This window comes from Hordeum vulgare, chromosome 5H, assembly GCF_904849725.1.
Source record: "Hordeum vulgare subsp. vulgare chromosome 5H, MorexV3_pseudomolecules_assembly, whole genome shotgun sequence".
Taxonomy (NCBI): Eukaryota; Viridiplantae; Streptophyta; class Magnoliopsida; order Poales; family Poaceae; genus Hordeum; species Hordeum vulgare.
In genome coordinates this window covers 405,164,838-405,177,987 of record NC_058522.1, presented here as the reverse complement: position 1 = coordinate 405,177,987, position 13,150 = coordinate 405,164,838, and positions in this window count along the sequence as shown.

The following is a 13,150-nucleotide window of genomic DNA, read 5'->3' as shown; positions in this document are numbered from 1 at the left end:
TCTGGTCATTTCGGCATCTCCGGGGGAAACCTTGATCTGTGATCGGACGATGACGACGCCTTGGTGTCGTATTCCCTCTTGGGGGCTTCGTCTTGGGAGCTTGGCACGGGTGAGCGGGACCGGTGGATGGCGGTTGGTGGTGGATGTGGCGTCTAAATTTCTGTGGCAACGATGATAGTGGGAGCGATGTCGGCGGTGCGGCAATGGTTGCGGTAGTCGGATCTTCTTCAGTGTGTCCACGGTTTTACCTCAGTTTGTTTGTTGCTATGGAGTCAAAGCTGCGGCGAAGGGGCTATGCGGTATACGATGACTGGCTACAGATAGCCCTTTCGGCGATCTCCCATGGCGTCAACCGTGCCTAGTTTTAAACTATACAGTTCTCCGTCATAGTCGGAGTTGCGTTGTCTGGCTGGGTCGACGTATCGTCGATAAGGGTGGGCTTTGACCTGAGTGTTTCAGTCTATGAGAGTGGTCTTGGCACTTGTTATAACTTTTTTCTGCCTAATTTTTTGTAATTAATTGAACGATTCTCTTCTACTTATTTAATAGATGAGGTGATCTTCGTCTCCGTTCCAAAAAAAAATCATGGACATTATTCACAAGAAATATGGTGGACGACAAAACTGCAAAAGGCTTGGGATTGAACTCTTGTGCTATTGTATCGACATAATGTGACGATAATATAGAGTTTTTAATAACCAATAAAAATGAACCAGGTGGCTAGTTGGAATGCTCACGTAAACAACAAATGCATATCACCGCGTTCTCACGGCGGATATGTTGGAAGCTACATGTTGGACTTGTGGTGCGATTGCCCTATGTGTGGCTTCCACGATAAAACCACGGATCACCCCATCTTGAGTTGTAGCTTTGTGAGACAACTCTACTTTATGAGGAACGCCTATAGAACGGTCGCCTCCTAGGAAAAATTAGCAGCTCCCTATGCACCACCAAGAGTTTATCATGCTCTGACTCCGTTCACCAGCCCCTTGCACAGTCAGACTCCGTTGACATCTCAATTGATAACCAGCGTTTGTCACCAGGGGTGGCTATGTGGGCCACATGATCAGGCCGGTCGAATGTAACGGGTGTCTTTATCCAATTAAGGTATTTGATGACAGTCGGAAATGTCATGTTAACCTCTCAATTGATAACCTTCAATCGGCTCTTGCTCTCAACGTAAGCGAAGATCATGAGGACCTTTTCGACATTCGGATACCCAGAGGCATCTTCACCTTCTTCGTCATTGTCCTTTTCCCCAGAGGGCTCTCCACCCATCTCTTGCCGGAGCATGCGACAATCACGAGCGGTGTGTTCGGGGTAGACGGGGTTGGCATCGTCATCCCTCTTGGTGTGGATTTTGCACGGCTGATCCAAGAGGTCATTCTTGGGTTCAGTCATCTTTTTGACCACCCAGTCCTTCTTTTTCTTCTGCTTGTACTTGCCTTGGCCTTGCCCAAGGACAGCAGCGACTTCAGCCTTGCCCGATGCATCGGCCTTTTGAATCTGCCTTTTCCCTGTCCCCCCCCCCCGAGTGGGGGGCATCGCTTGCTCGGTCCTTGCCGCAACGGAGGTGATCTTCTTCCTTGCCATCCGCGTACCGATTGGATAACTCCATGACCCGACTGAAGGACAGATCCCCACACTACTAGGGAAAAGCCTAGTAGTAGCGCGGCTTTAGTGCCTACTAGTAGCGCGGGTTACCGCGCTACTAGCAAGGCGCTACAACTATTACTTACCAGTAACGCGTGTAAGACGCGCTACTGCTAAGACATATAGCTGTAGCGTGTATCATACTAGCGTTATTTATAAGACAACTATTAGTAGCGTTTTTGCAAACCCGCGCTACTAGTAATCTGTTTTTCATTATTTTTTATTTTTAGTGTATTTATACGCCGTTATACAAATTTTGATATAGTACCAATTAAGAGGTTGCTATATCATTATGTTCATGAAGAATTATTATATCATTGTGAGGAAGAAACATGGATTTTATTCATCCAAATGAATCAAATGTGATCAAAAGTTGAATTAGTAGGACGACGATCCTAATAATTCAACTTTGTTCACTTTTGATCCATCCACATGAATCTAATCCGCTTTCCTTCCCCCAATGATATAATAACCAATCATGATCATAATAACAAATCATCATGATAATCATGATCAACATCATCATCATATTAATATAAAAACTCTTGCATCATATCATCACCAACAACACTATAGCTAATAATCATCATAGTCATTACCACCAACACTATTTAATCATCATTTTCTTCAATGAGACATCATATAACAAGTTGGTCACTAGTCATAATCACAACTCCTCCTCCTCATCATCATCAACTCTAACACATTGTAGCACATAATAACACATTGTACCTAGGACCTACTCCTCTCTCATAGGACCTACTCTACCCTCTCTTAGGTACAATATCATAAAATAAGATAGGTCCTGACTCTCCATTATGGAGAATGGAGATCATCCTGTCTCCAATTCTTGGCCTACACACAATGTTGCTTCCAAGTAGATCTCTATGATTGACCATACATTTTTTCTAATCTTTGATTGTCATGTCTTCATCGGTTTTAGAAATCTGGTATGGACAGGAGTGATGCGTAGGCTGACCTGGCCGTGCTGCCCGTAAGCTCATAACATCAACGCGACCTCTCGGAAACATCATATAAGTCACACAATCCTTCGGGATTTTCTGTTGAAAAACACAGTAATAACTTTGTAGTTAGCAATGTAGTTTAGTTTTAGAAGAATTTATGCAAAAGATGCACGGATGCCGTAATAGTAGAAAATCTTACCATGCAATTTTCATGGATGTTACCGTAGATCACCACGTGCACTAGTGGCACGTATTGACCATAATGTGGAGGAGTTTGATAATAGCTATTGTAATTCTGAAGATCATTAATAAATGCGGTAAGATGATCTTTCTCCTTATAAGTTAATTCTGCTTCATCATTGTAGTAGTAGGTTCTGTCTACCATCTTCCATACATTTTTTGAAGAACGAAAATAAGCTGTCAATGGAAATAAGTTGTCAACTATTTTTAAATAAATAATGTAAATTACTTAATAAATATGGTTGAGAAACTCACATAGTGGTAGAACTGGAGGCGTCTGCACATCGACCCAGATGTCGATATTACCTTCAATTTCATCTTTCAGACGAATATCAAAGGTGATAAGCATATTAGGCTCAAATGCATAAGGCTTGCATAGTGCTCTCCAACTTTTGCATTCAAAATAGGAGTATGTGTCTGCATGTAGAATTTTACGACAAAAGTATAACCATGCTCGGTCCTCAAGTGAACTCTCTTTACCTCCATACTTTTTTTAGTATTGAAACCAATCTTATCCAAGTCTTAAATTCTTGCATGGCAGGGGATACGCTAGTAGAATAGTAAAAAAATTAAAATTATAAATTGAAGCAAAAGGAGTAGAAGTGATGCTTAATTATGACAAAAGACTTGTCGTTGTGACTTACTGTATCCACTTCGAAGGTCTCATCCAGCATGATGCTGAAGCGCCTACAATCAACTAGGTAAGACTTGTCGCACAGGCCGCGCTCGTCTTCGCAGCATTCGCACATAACGAATTTTCTTTCATCGTGAGACATTTCCTTCCTAAAACTGATCAACAAACAATCACTATTACTCAATATGCAACGGGTTGACTTTAGGTCTGTCGAGCCTTTCCTTCCTAAACTCTCATCTCATGTATATGGTGGGCACTCCCTCTGATATTGTGACCGTCGGTGATGGTGGCTCCTCCATTCGTTCCCGAGTGCATCACACCAAAATGTCAAGCACAGGGGAACGAAGGAGAAGCGACCCCCACGACAGCAGTCGGGATTCTTCCTCTCTCATATTTTGACCATCGGTGATGGTCGCTACTCCTCCTTTCCCTAGTGCATTACAAATATCTAGCACAAGGAAAAGAAGGAGAAGCAACCCCCACGACAACAGTCGGGATTTTTCCTCTATCTAGCACACAAGGAAAAGTAGGAGAAGCGACCCCCACGACACCTAAAGCCAACCCGTTCCATATATCGAGCAATGGCATAGAAAAATGCCCTATGTTTTGTCGGAATATCATTAAATTCCCGTTCTGGCAAATCACAAGCACTCGATATGTCCTACATTGTAGGACAAGTCATGCTAAAATTCATGAAAAAAATCGGCATGACCTTTACTAAAAACAGGACATATGGAGCGCCTGAAATTTGCCGGAACGAAAACGAATCAACATTCCGGCAAAACATAGGCCACTCGGAGGTACATTGCAAACAAGAACACCAAGACATCCTCTATATTTAGAATGCATCATCATCGACATCAATGACATGGCGACTAGCACTAGCATTTTCATCATCGATATTTACAACACATTATCATCTATATCAACAACATGGGGATTTGGCTATTCTCACTCAGAGGTCTTAGGGGGTCGGCGATGGGGACGACTGCGGGGATGAGGCAGGGGCAAATACTTGATTTCTGCATAAACAAAATATATTCTATCAACATGTATCTGAGTAGTATTAACAAATATGACATGTTCATTCTAGCAAATGAGTAAATAGTTTCAGGATCACTAGAAACTATCAACCATGTCTAAAAATAATATACTAAAACCCTAGTAATAATTCAGTTAACTAGAAATTATCAACTAAACCCTAGAAATTATCCTAAATCAAAGTGTTATATATGAACAAAGGCTTATATCAACTAAAAACTATGAACCATGTCTAATTTTTTACTAATCAGTTAATCATACTAAATCAAAATTGTTATATATCAACTACAAACTATTAAGTAAATCAAAATGTTGCACATCAACAAGAAAATATCAACTAGCTTGCTAAATCAAAATGTAGTAGGGAGGAGAGGTTGTGGATGAAGGAGGGAGGAGGGAGAAGGAGGGGCGACTGAAGGAGGGAGGAGGAAGGAGGACGGAGGAGGAAGGCGGGGTGAGGAGGGGCCAGTCGGTGGCGAATGGAAGAGTGGAGGGAGGATGGAGGAGGTGGGGCGGGGAGGAGGGAGGAGGGAGAAGGAGGGGCGACTGAAGGAGGGAGGAGGAAGGCGGACGGAGGAGGAAGGCGGAGCGAGGAGGGGCCGATCGGCGACGAATGAAGGAGTGGAGGGAGGACGGAGGATGTGGGGCGGGGAGGAGGGAGGAGGGGAGGATTACCGAGTCCAGGGAGGAGGGGGAGGTGTCGGCGGTAGAGAGAGGAGGGGTAGGCGACAACGGCAGCGAGCTGCGGGGGGCAGAGAGGGAGCGACAGTGTGAGGGGAGTGAGGGGTCGGGAGTGAGGAAGAGAGAGGGAGCGGACGGGGTGGATAAGGTGGGCATAGGAGCAGCGCAGGTTGGTGCCAAGCGCTACAGCTAAGTAGAATAGCAGCAACGCTGGTTTAGGAAGGGCACTACTACTATACCTAGCCTGTCGGGAATGGTGTGGCAATTATAGTAGTAGCGCGTTTTATAAATGCCACGCTACTCATATGAGTTTATTAGTAGCGTTGTTTTTTACACGCGCTACTGCTAAGTAGCAGCAGCCCCTCCTTTTAAAAAGCGCTACTGGTAAGCTTTTGTGTATAATGTTTTCCCTAGTAGTGCTAGCCGGGCCGAACTTGAAGATGAGCTCTCTGTACTGAGTGCTTGCCTTGAAGGCACACACGTCTTAGTGCTCAGTCACATTTTCCACTGTTTTGTGCATCGTGGTCCATTGCTGGATGTACTCGCGGAGAGTTTCATTGCTCTTCTAGACGGAGTGTTGCAACTCACTCAGACTACTCGAGTGCTTGTAAGTGCCCTCGAAAGTTTTGACAAACACTCAGGCTAAGTCATCCCAACCGTGGATACTGCTGGTGGGCAGCTGGTTCAACCATGCCCTCGTCGACCCCGCCAGCATGAGGGGAAGGTGCTTCATTGTGACGAAGTCATCGTCGTCGCCGATCTAGACGGCCACTCAATAATCCTCGAGCCAGGTCTCTAGCTTGGACTCGTCATTGAACTTGCCGATTACCGTAGCTAACCTGTAGTTGGTGGGTATTTCCGACTCACGGATGTGCGTGCTGAATCACTCGAGTCCAGAGACTCCTCGTCTATCTGGGCGCTCCCTGCCAGCTCGTGCTCGGTCAACCATGCCTTGGGAGATGATGGACCATGCATTGAGTGGGGGAGCGCGGTGGTCATCTTCTCTGTATCCCCTGCACTGATTGGGGCTTGGCCTGTCGCTGTAGGATCGGTGTCCAAGTGAACCACTCCTGGGAGTAGGTGTCCGACAGCGAATCCGATTATCGCGCCTCTGATCCCCATACCGACCTCTCGAAGGAGGAGAGGTTCTTCGGTGCCTTGCGAGTGCATGAGGGATATGAGCCGACTGCACTGTGTCCGCCCGGACGGACCTGCTGTATATGCGGTGGTGCGACTGGGACATCACGGAGTTTTGACTAGCCACAGAGCCAGTCGGTTGAATAGAATCAACAATCAGAGTTGCCGCGACCAAGTTCTACAGCGGTGTGTGCATCAAGTGGATGTTACGTTGGCGGACATTCGGAAACAACTGCCAGCAGTTGTGACTGGAGCTGGCCTGATCTCTTGCCGCGTTGTCATCGAGTGACTTCTGGAGTCGCTCGAGCCACTCGTGCTCAGCCAGAGTGGCTTGACGCACATTCTCGAGGGCCATCTCCTCCGGGGTATTCCCGGTGATGGGGGTGAGCAGGGCGTGCGCTTTCCTCTGCCTGAGCTCCTCCTCGTTCTCCCGAGTGAGCGGCTGGGGGTCATAGAAGCCAAAGTTGATGTCGTGGCGATCGCCCCCGTAACGTCCGCGGAAGTTACCTGCGGAGTATCTAGGAGGTCCTTCCTTGATCGTGTCGGCCATCAGGACCTCTGCGGCGTCTCCGCTGCTCTCGCAATCGGACTCGTTGAGAGGGTCGTCGCCCGAGGAAGGGAACAGGCTAAGGATGGGCTCCTCAAAGTCGAGCATGGTCACCTGTCCTGTCGTGGCTTGAAGAGACACATCATGCTTGATCTAGCACTATAGCATGAGCGTCTGGAGCACTTGAGACGGACCGCAGCGAGATGAGAGGGTGCCGAAAGGTACGGAACCGACGACTGCCGAAGAAAGACTTTGTGCATTGATCTGCTGAAGTGCGAAGTACCGTGGGCGGGAAGCGTATTCGTGTCCAGCGGCGCATCCTGCAGCCACACCGAATCATCGGTGATGAAGCTGAGGGAACCAAAGAGGATCTCGCCGCCAAGTGTCATCATATTGACCAGAAAAGTTAAATCTCCGCCTGCGCCAGAATTTCCAAGACGTGCATCGCCACGGTGGGCGCCAACTGTCGAGGGAACGAGCCTGCCAATAGTACCCAGGGTACGAATGAATGGGCGGAGCCTAGCTACGGCGCAAGTGTAACACTTTGACGTACGAGTTCAGGCCCCATTCGGGAGTGGTAAAGACTCTACGTCTTGAGCCCAGAGGCTTAGTGTTGCTTATGGGAGGTGTGAATACACGGGGTGCTTAATCCTTATTCAGGAGCATCACGACAGCTTATATAGAGTTTGCTAGGCCCACGGCCTGCCATAACAAGGGCATTAAATGACTTTAACTATGGAAGTTACTAGTAACAACATCTCTAACTATGGCATTGATGGTAACGTCGTACTTCATTGTGCTTTATGTGAGATGTTAAGTGCCTTGGCCATTGCAGTCCTTTCGTCGTCCACGCCTTGTCCTGGTTTGAGTGCTGGTGCACACCCGACTGACTAGAGGTTGTCCAAGTGACTCAGTACATCCGAGTGAGACTTCAACTGCATCGGTAGCCCTCAGACTTCAGTGATTGTGTGGGGCCCTAGGTGGGCCCCGGATAGCAGGTCCATGGCCCTACCCATAGTAGGTAACCCCATCAGGGGGTGTTTATACCCTCAGCAAGTCAAACAAACTGAGAGAGGATATGGATGCTTGATGGAGGAGAGGTATAAGCTCGAGGAGGAGAGAAAACTACTCAAGACAGAGAGGACTGAGCTAAAAATGGGAGTTTCTCATTTCAAAAATGATGGAGAGAGCCATCGAAAGAAGATTCGCCAGCTGAGCCTAAACCTTGATGAAGAGTAGTTTAATTATTTCAGTACCTTTTGTGAAATTTTAAACTCTTAAGTTTATGAGTATATTTAGTTGATCGGTACCTTTTGTAAAGTTATAAAGTCTTATGTTTATGAGTATGTTTAGTCGATCAGTACCTTTTTTGAAGTTTTAAACTCTTAAGTTTATGAGTATGTTTGATTGATCAGTAACTTTATGAAGTTTAAACTCTTAGTTTCTGAAATAGTATTTTTTATTATCCAAAAAACAAATTGTTGGCAATGGACAACAACGCACGACAAAGGTAGTATAAATGTATAGGTGACATTGGCCTCTATCAACAAATCGGAGGGTATACTAGTACCTTAGATGGTCTTCTAACTTCAAACTCTCATAAAGTCTCAACTCTGAATGTTTATCGAGTGCCCGAGAATGTTTATTGAACATATGGAAATTCTATTTGAAAGAGGGATTATAGATGACCCGGATTAAAGCAAAACAAACCAAAGAAGACAAGTTCAGTACCTGGATATAGCAGAATTTTTAATTGAATTTATGTTTGATAGAACTCGTATTGGCTAATGGGATTGGAGCTTCTCTTTTGTACTTCTTTTGATTATGAATGGAAACTACCATAGAACAATTGTTCTACGGTTCGACTAAAAAAATAGCAAGACAAAGAATTAAAGTTAAAACTTACTGTTCACTCGCGAGACATCCAACTACTTTGCGAATCACGAGGTAATCGGGTGGCCGGGAAGGGCGGGGAAGATGCGCGCCCCTGTGAATTTCTGCTTCATACCTAAGTGAAACGACGTGGATGTCGCCTAGAGAGGGAGGGTGAATAGGCGCTTTAAAATAATTACGGTTTAGGATTGAACAATGCAAAATAAAACTAACATTTAATTAGTCAAGCACAAAACCTAAAACAACTAGGCTCACCTATGTGCACCACCAACTTATGCTAAGCAAGATAAACAACTAAATGATAGCAAGATATATAACAAAAAACAATATGGCTATCACAAAGTAAAGTGCACAAGTAAAGAGCTCGGGTAAGATAATCGAGGCACGAGGAGACGATGATGTATCCCAAGTTCACACCCTTGCGGATGCTAATCTCCGTTCGGAGCTGTGTGGAGGCACAATTCTCCCCAAGAAGCCACTAAGGCCACCGTAATCTTCTCACGTCCTCGCACAATGCAAGATGTCGTGATTACACTAAGGGACCCTTGAGGGTGGTCACTGAATTCGTACAAACAAGGTTGGGGCAATCTCCATAACTTAATTGGAGGCTCCCAACAATACCACGAAGCTTCACGACAATGAACCGTGGCTCCGAGATGACCTCAAATGCTCGGGGCGATCTCCACAATCTAATTGGTGACCCCGACGCTTGCCCGGAGCTTTACACCATAATGATTGAGCTTCGAGGCACCACCAAGCTTCTAGGATGCCAAAGTACTCAAGAAGAACAAGCTTTAGGGTACCAAGCACCCAAGAGTAATAAGCTTCTCAAACTTCACTTCCACGTATCATCGTGGAGAACACAAACCTATGCACCAAATGCAATGGCAAGGCCACACGGAATGCCCAAGTCCTTCTCTCCCAAATCCCTCCACAACAACTAATGCTATGGAAGAAAATGAGAGGAAGAACGAAGAAGAACACGGAGAACTCCATGATCTAGATCCAATGGATTCCCCTCACAAAGAGGAGAAAGTGATTGGTGGAAATGTGGATCTAGATCTCCTCTCTCTTTTCTCGCAAGAAATAGCAAGAATCATTGGAGGGATTGAGGGTTAGCAAGCTCAAAGAAGGTCAACAATGGGGGAAAAATAAGAGCTCAAGAGTTAGGAAGCAATGGGGAAGAAGACCTTATTATATAGTGCTTTCCAAATCCAACCGTTATGTGCACTGGTCGTGCACAAGCGGTACTACCCCTGGGCTAAGTGGTACTACCGTTGGAGCGGTAGTTTCAGGGAAAACGAGCAAAACGACATAAACCTCGAGAGCGGTAGTACCGCTAAGAACCGCCACTCAAAAATCCACTCAAAACAGAATAGAAAAAACGGAAAAAGGTAAGCGGAAGTACCAGTGGTAGTACACAGTGGAAGTACCGCCCAAGCGGTACTACCGTGGTACCGAGCGGTACTACCGCCTGTTTAGAGGAAAACAACTCTAGCACTAAAACTGCCATAACTTTCGCATACGAGCTCCGAATTGAGCAAACTCAAGCTTGTTGGATTCAGGACGACAAGGGATATCCAACAGTGAAACCTTAATATGAGGAAATATGGAAACTCCAATGATATAGAGATGTGAAACATCCATGAATGAAGAACCGACAAAACTCCAACATCAAAACATCATAGAAGATGCATATGGACTCCGTTTTCGATGAACTCGAGCTTGTCATGAAGATGACCATAAGCTCTACAACTCGCAAATAGAACCACCAAACAAGAACCAGGAAATATGATGCAAGGATGCAAATGGTTTGAACTCTCAACTAACGATACAATCAAGCTACTCACTTGAGAGCCCCCCTTGATAGTACGACAACCTATCATAAAATAGAAAACCTATCATGGACAAACGTTTGCCTTGCGCATTGTCCACCTGAGCTAGATGATGACTATGTTTTCCTTCTCAAGATGGACCACATTTCTTGATTGCGCTGGCTCGATGAAGACTTCTGAATTTCTCCCCATACTCCACTATGGGTGAGCCACTCTTCAGCACATCTTCACAAGTCCATTGCCACCACAATGGATGACAAGCTTCAAGCATGATATCTTCATGATGCTCCACTTGAACTTGCACACCACAATCTTCCATGGGTTGAATGAGATCTTCCTCTTGATGCAAGCCCATGGAAACACACCTAACCCCACATGGAACTCTCACGAAGACCATGGGTTAGTACACAAAGCATAATGGACAATGCTTACCATAACATGGGATCACTTGATCCCTCTCGGTACATCTTGTACGCTTTGTGTGTTAATCAACTTGATTCACTCTTTGACTTAGTCTTGATCAACCTTGTGTATTTATGACCAATCTTTGGATAAAGCCGTGAATACCACTTTGGTCATCATATAAACTCCTTGAAACCAACAGATGGACTTTAAGAAGTGCCTATGAAAAAATACTTTGAATATAACTTAAGGCAACCATTAGTCCATAGGGATTGTCAAAACCACATATGGAGAAATATGCTCTAACACTAAGAAGAAAAAACCATTTGTGTGATGCACCATAATAAATGTCTGGATCATTAGTATTGAAGCATCATATTAGCTGATACACAATGAGAATGTATATGCACTTCTGCAAAAAAAATCCATATTTAAAACAATAAATAGTTGCATTTTATCTATCTCATTAAATAAGGGATCCAAATGACCCTCGTTCATTTTATGTTTTTGTATGGCACCAACCTACATTTGTGGAGGGGTTGGCATGATAAAGGAGCCATGATTATTAATACATTTATAAGTAAAATAAAGATGAACCGAAAGTTGCAAACACAATTCATCTTTCGAGTTAGTGATAGAGTGAAAGCTACTCTCTTTTACCCCATATTGAAAAGTAAAGTAATATGATTGTGACACCGACTTGGAATCTAAGGTGGAAATGTGAAAATGCCCTAGCTACTCATCTGAAGCATGGTAGTTTATTTTGATGGTGATGCCTAACCTCTTTAATCCCCAACCGGCCGCCCCTCTTTTGACCAATTCTGTTCTCACTTCCTTTGAAGAAATCTTGGCATTTGATCATGTTGTTGTGACACCTACCCATAGCAATTAGCGTTAAGTATAAGGTGCATGCAACTACAAGTTATTTGCAATTACATAAAGCTAGCAGAAGTGAGCTTAAATACAATATCTTTTTCATAACGACCATGACTATTGAAACAAAGCAATTAGCACTATATTTGCAAGACAACGACCAATTAATAATTGGACAATTGGTCAAAGAGATCGCATGTCTCTATTGATTCGGAGTAGCTATAGTTGCTAGTGGTAGTCAATTCTCATGACTCATGTGAATACTAACCTTATTTAGAATAAATTCCTTGGATCCAGAAAGAGCAATATTCCGCTATGTTGAATGACAAAAAATGAACAAACATCTAGCCAACAAATGGAATTTGGAATATTAATCAATGCTATTCTCCGGCATGACAGACCTCCACTGATCAACATAAAAATGAGATTAAATAACATACCATACTAGCAACATCTAGCTAAGTGATATGGATATCATTTGCACCACCAATACTCTCAAAAGTACATTGTGAATATTGACGGCACTGGCATAAATCCCAAGCTAGTTGTGTAGCATAGCTATACATATATCTATGTCACTAAATTGTTAAATACCATCTCCAAACTTCCATGACGATGTCAAGGGAGATGCCAAATCTCATACCAAATTAAATACATGCCGCTTCTTTCGAGAGAACACCAAGCGAACACTAATAAGAACCATGTGATAAATATGTTTGGAAGCTTTGAAAAAACAATCTAAAACACACACACAGACGCACGTGGGGGCACACACACAAACATGTGTGGGTACACACACATGCAGGCACACACACGCGCGCAGACACACAAAATATGTTAAGGTGACACTTTATTAGCATGTGAAATTTCAAGTTCAAAACAAATCCTTTTTAGAGATACGAAAATAACAAACTCAACTATAAATAGTGCAAAACATGAAACATCGGTATTCATTGCTGAAATATTATTTAGTACCTCGTAAAAGAACTTTTGCTTGAACTTGGAGTTTCACAAGCTAATAGAACATCAACCTTTGAACATATTGTTTTGTTTTTAGAATTATTGAAAACTTTTAAACTTGGTTTGTACAAAGTTTTTCTTACCAATAATTTTTTGATCAATCATTTAGATTGTAACTTAGTTTTAACATGCTCATAAAGTGTCACCTTCTTAACATAGTTTGCATTTTAGATTTTTTTTTAACTTCAAAACATAGTTTTCACAAGTATGCACAGGAAACTTGGTTTTC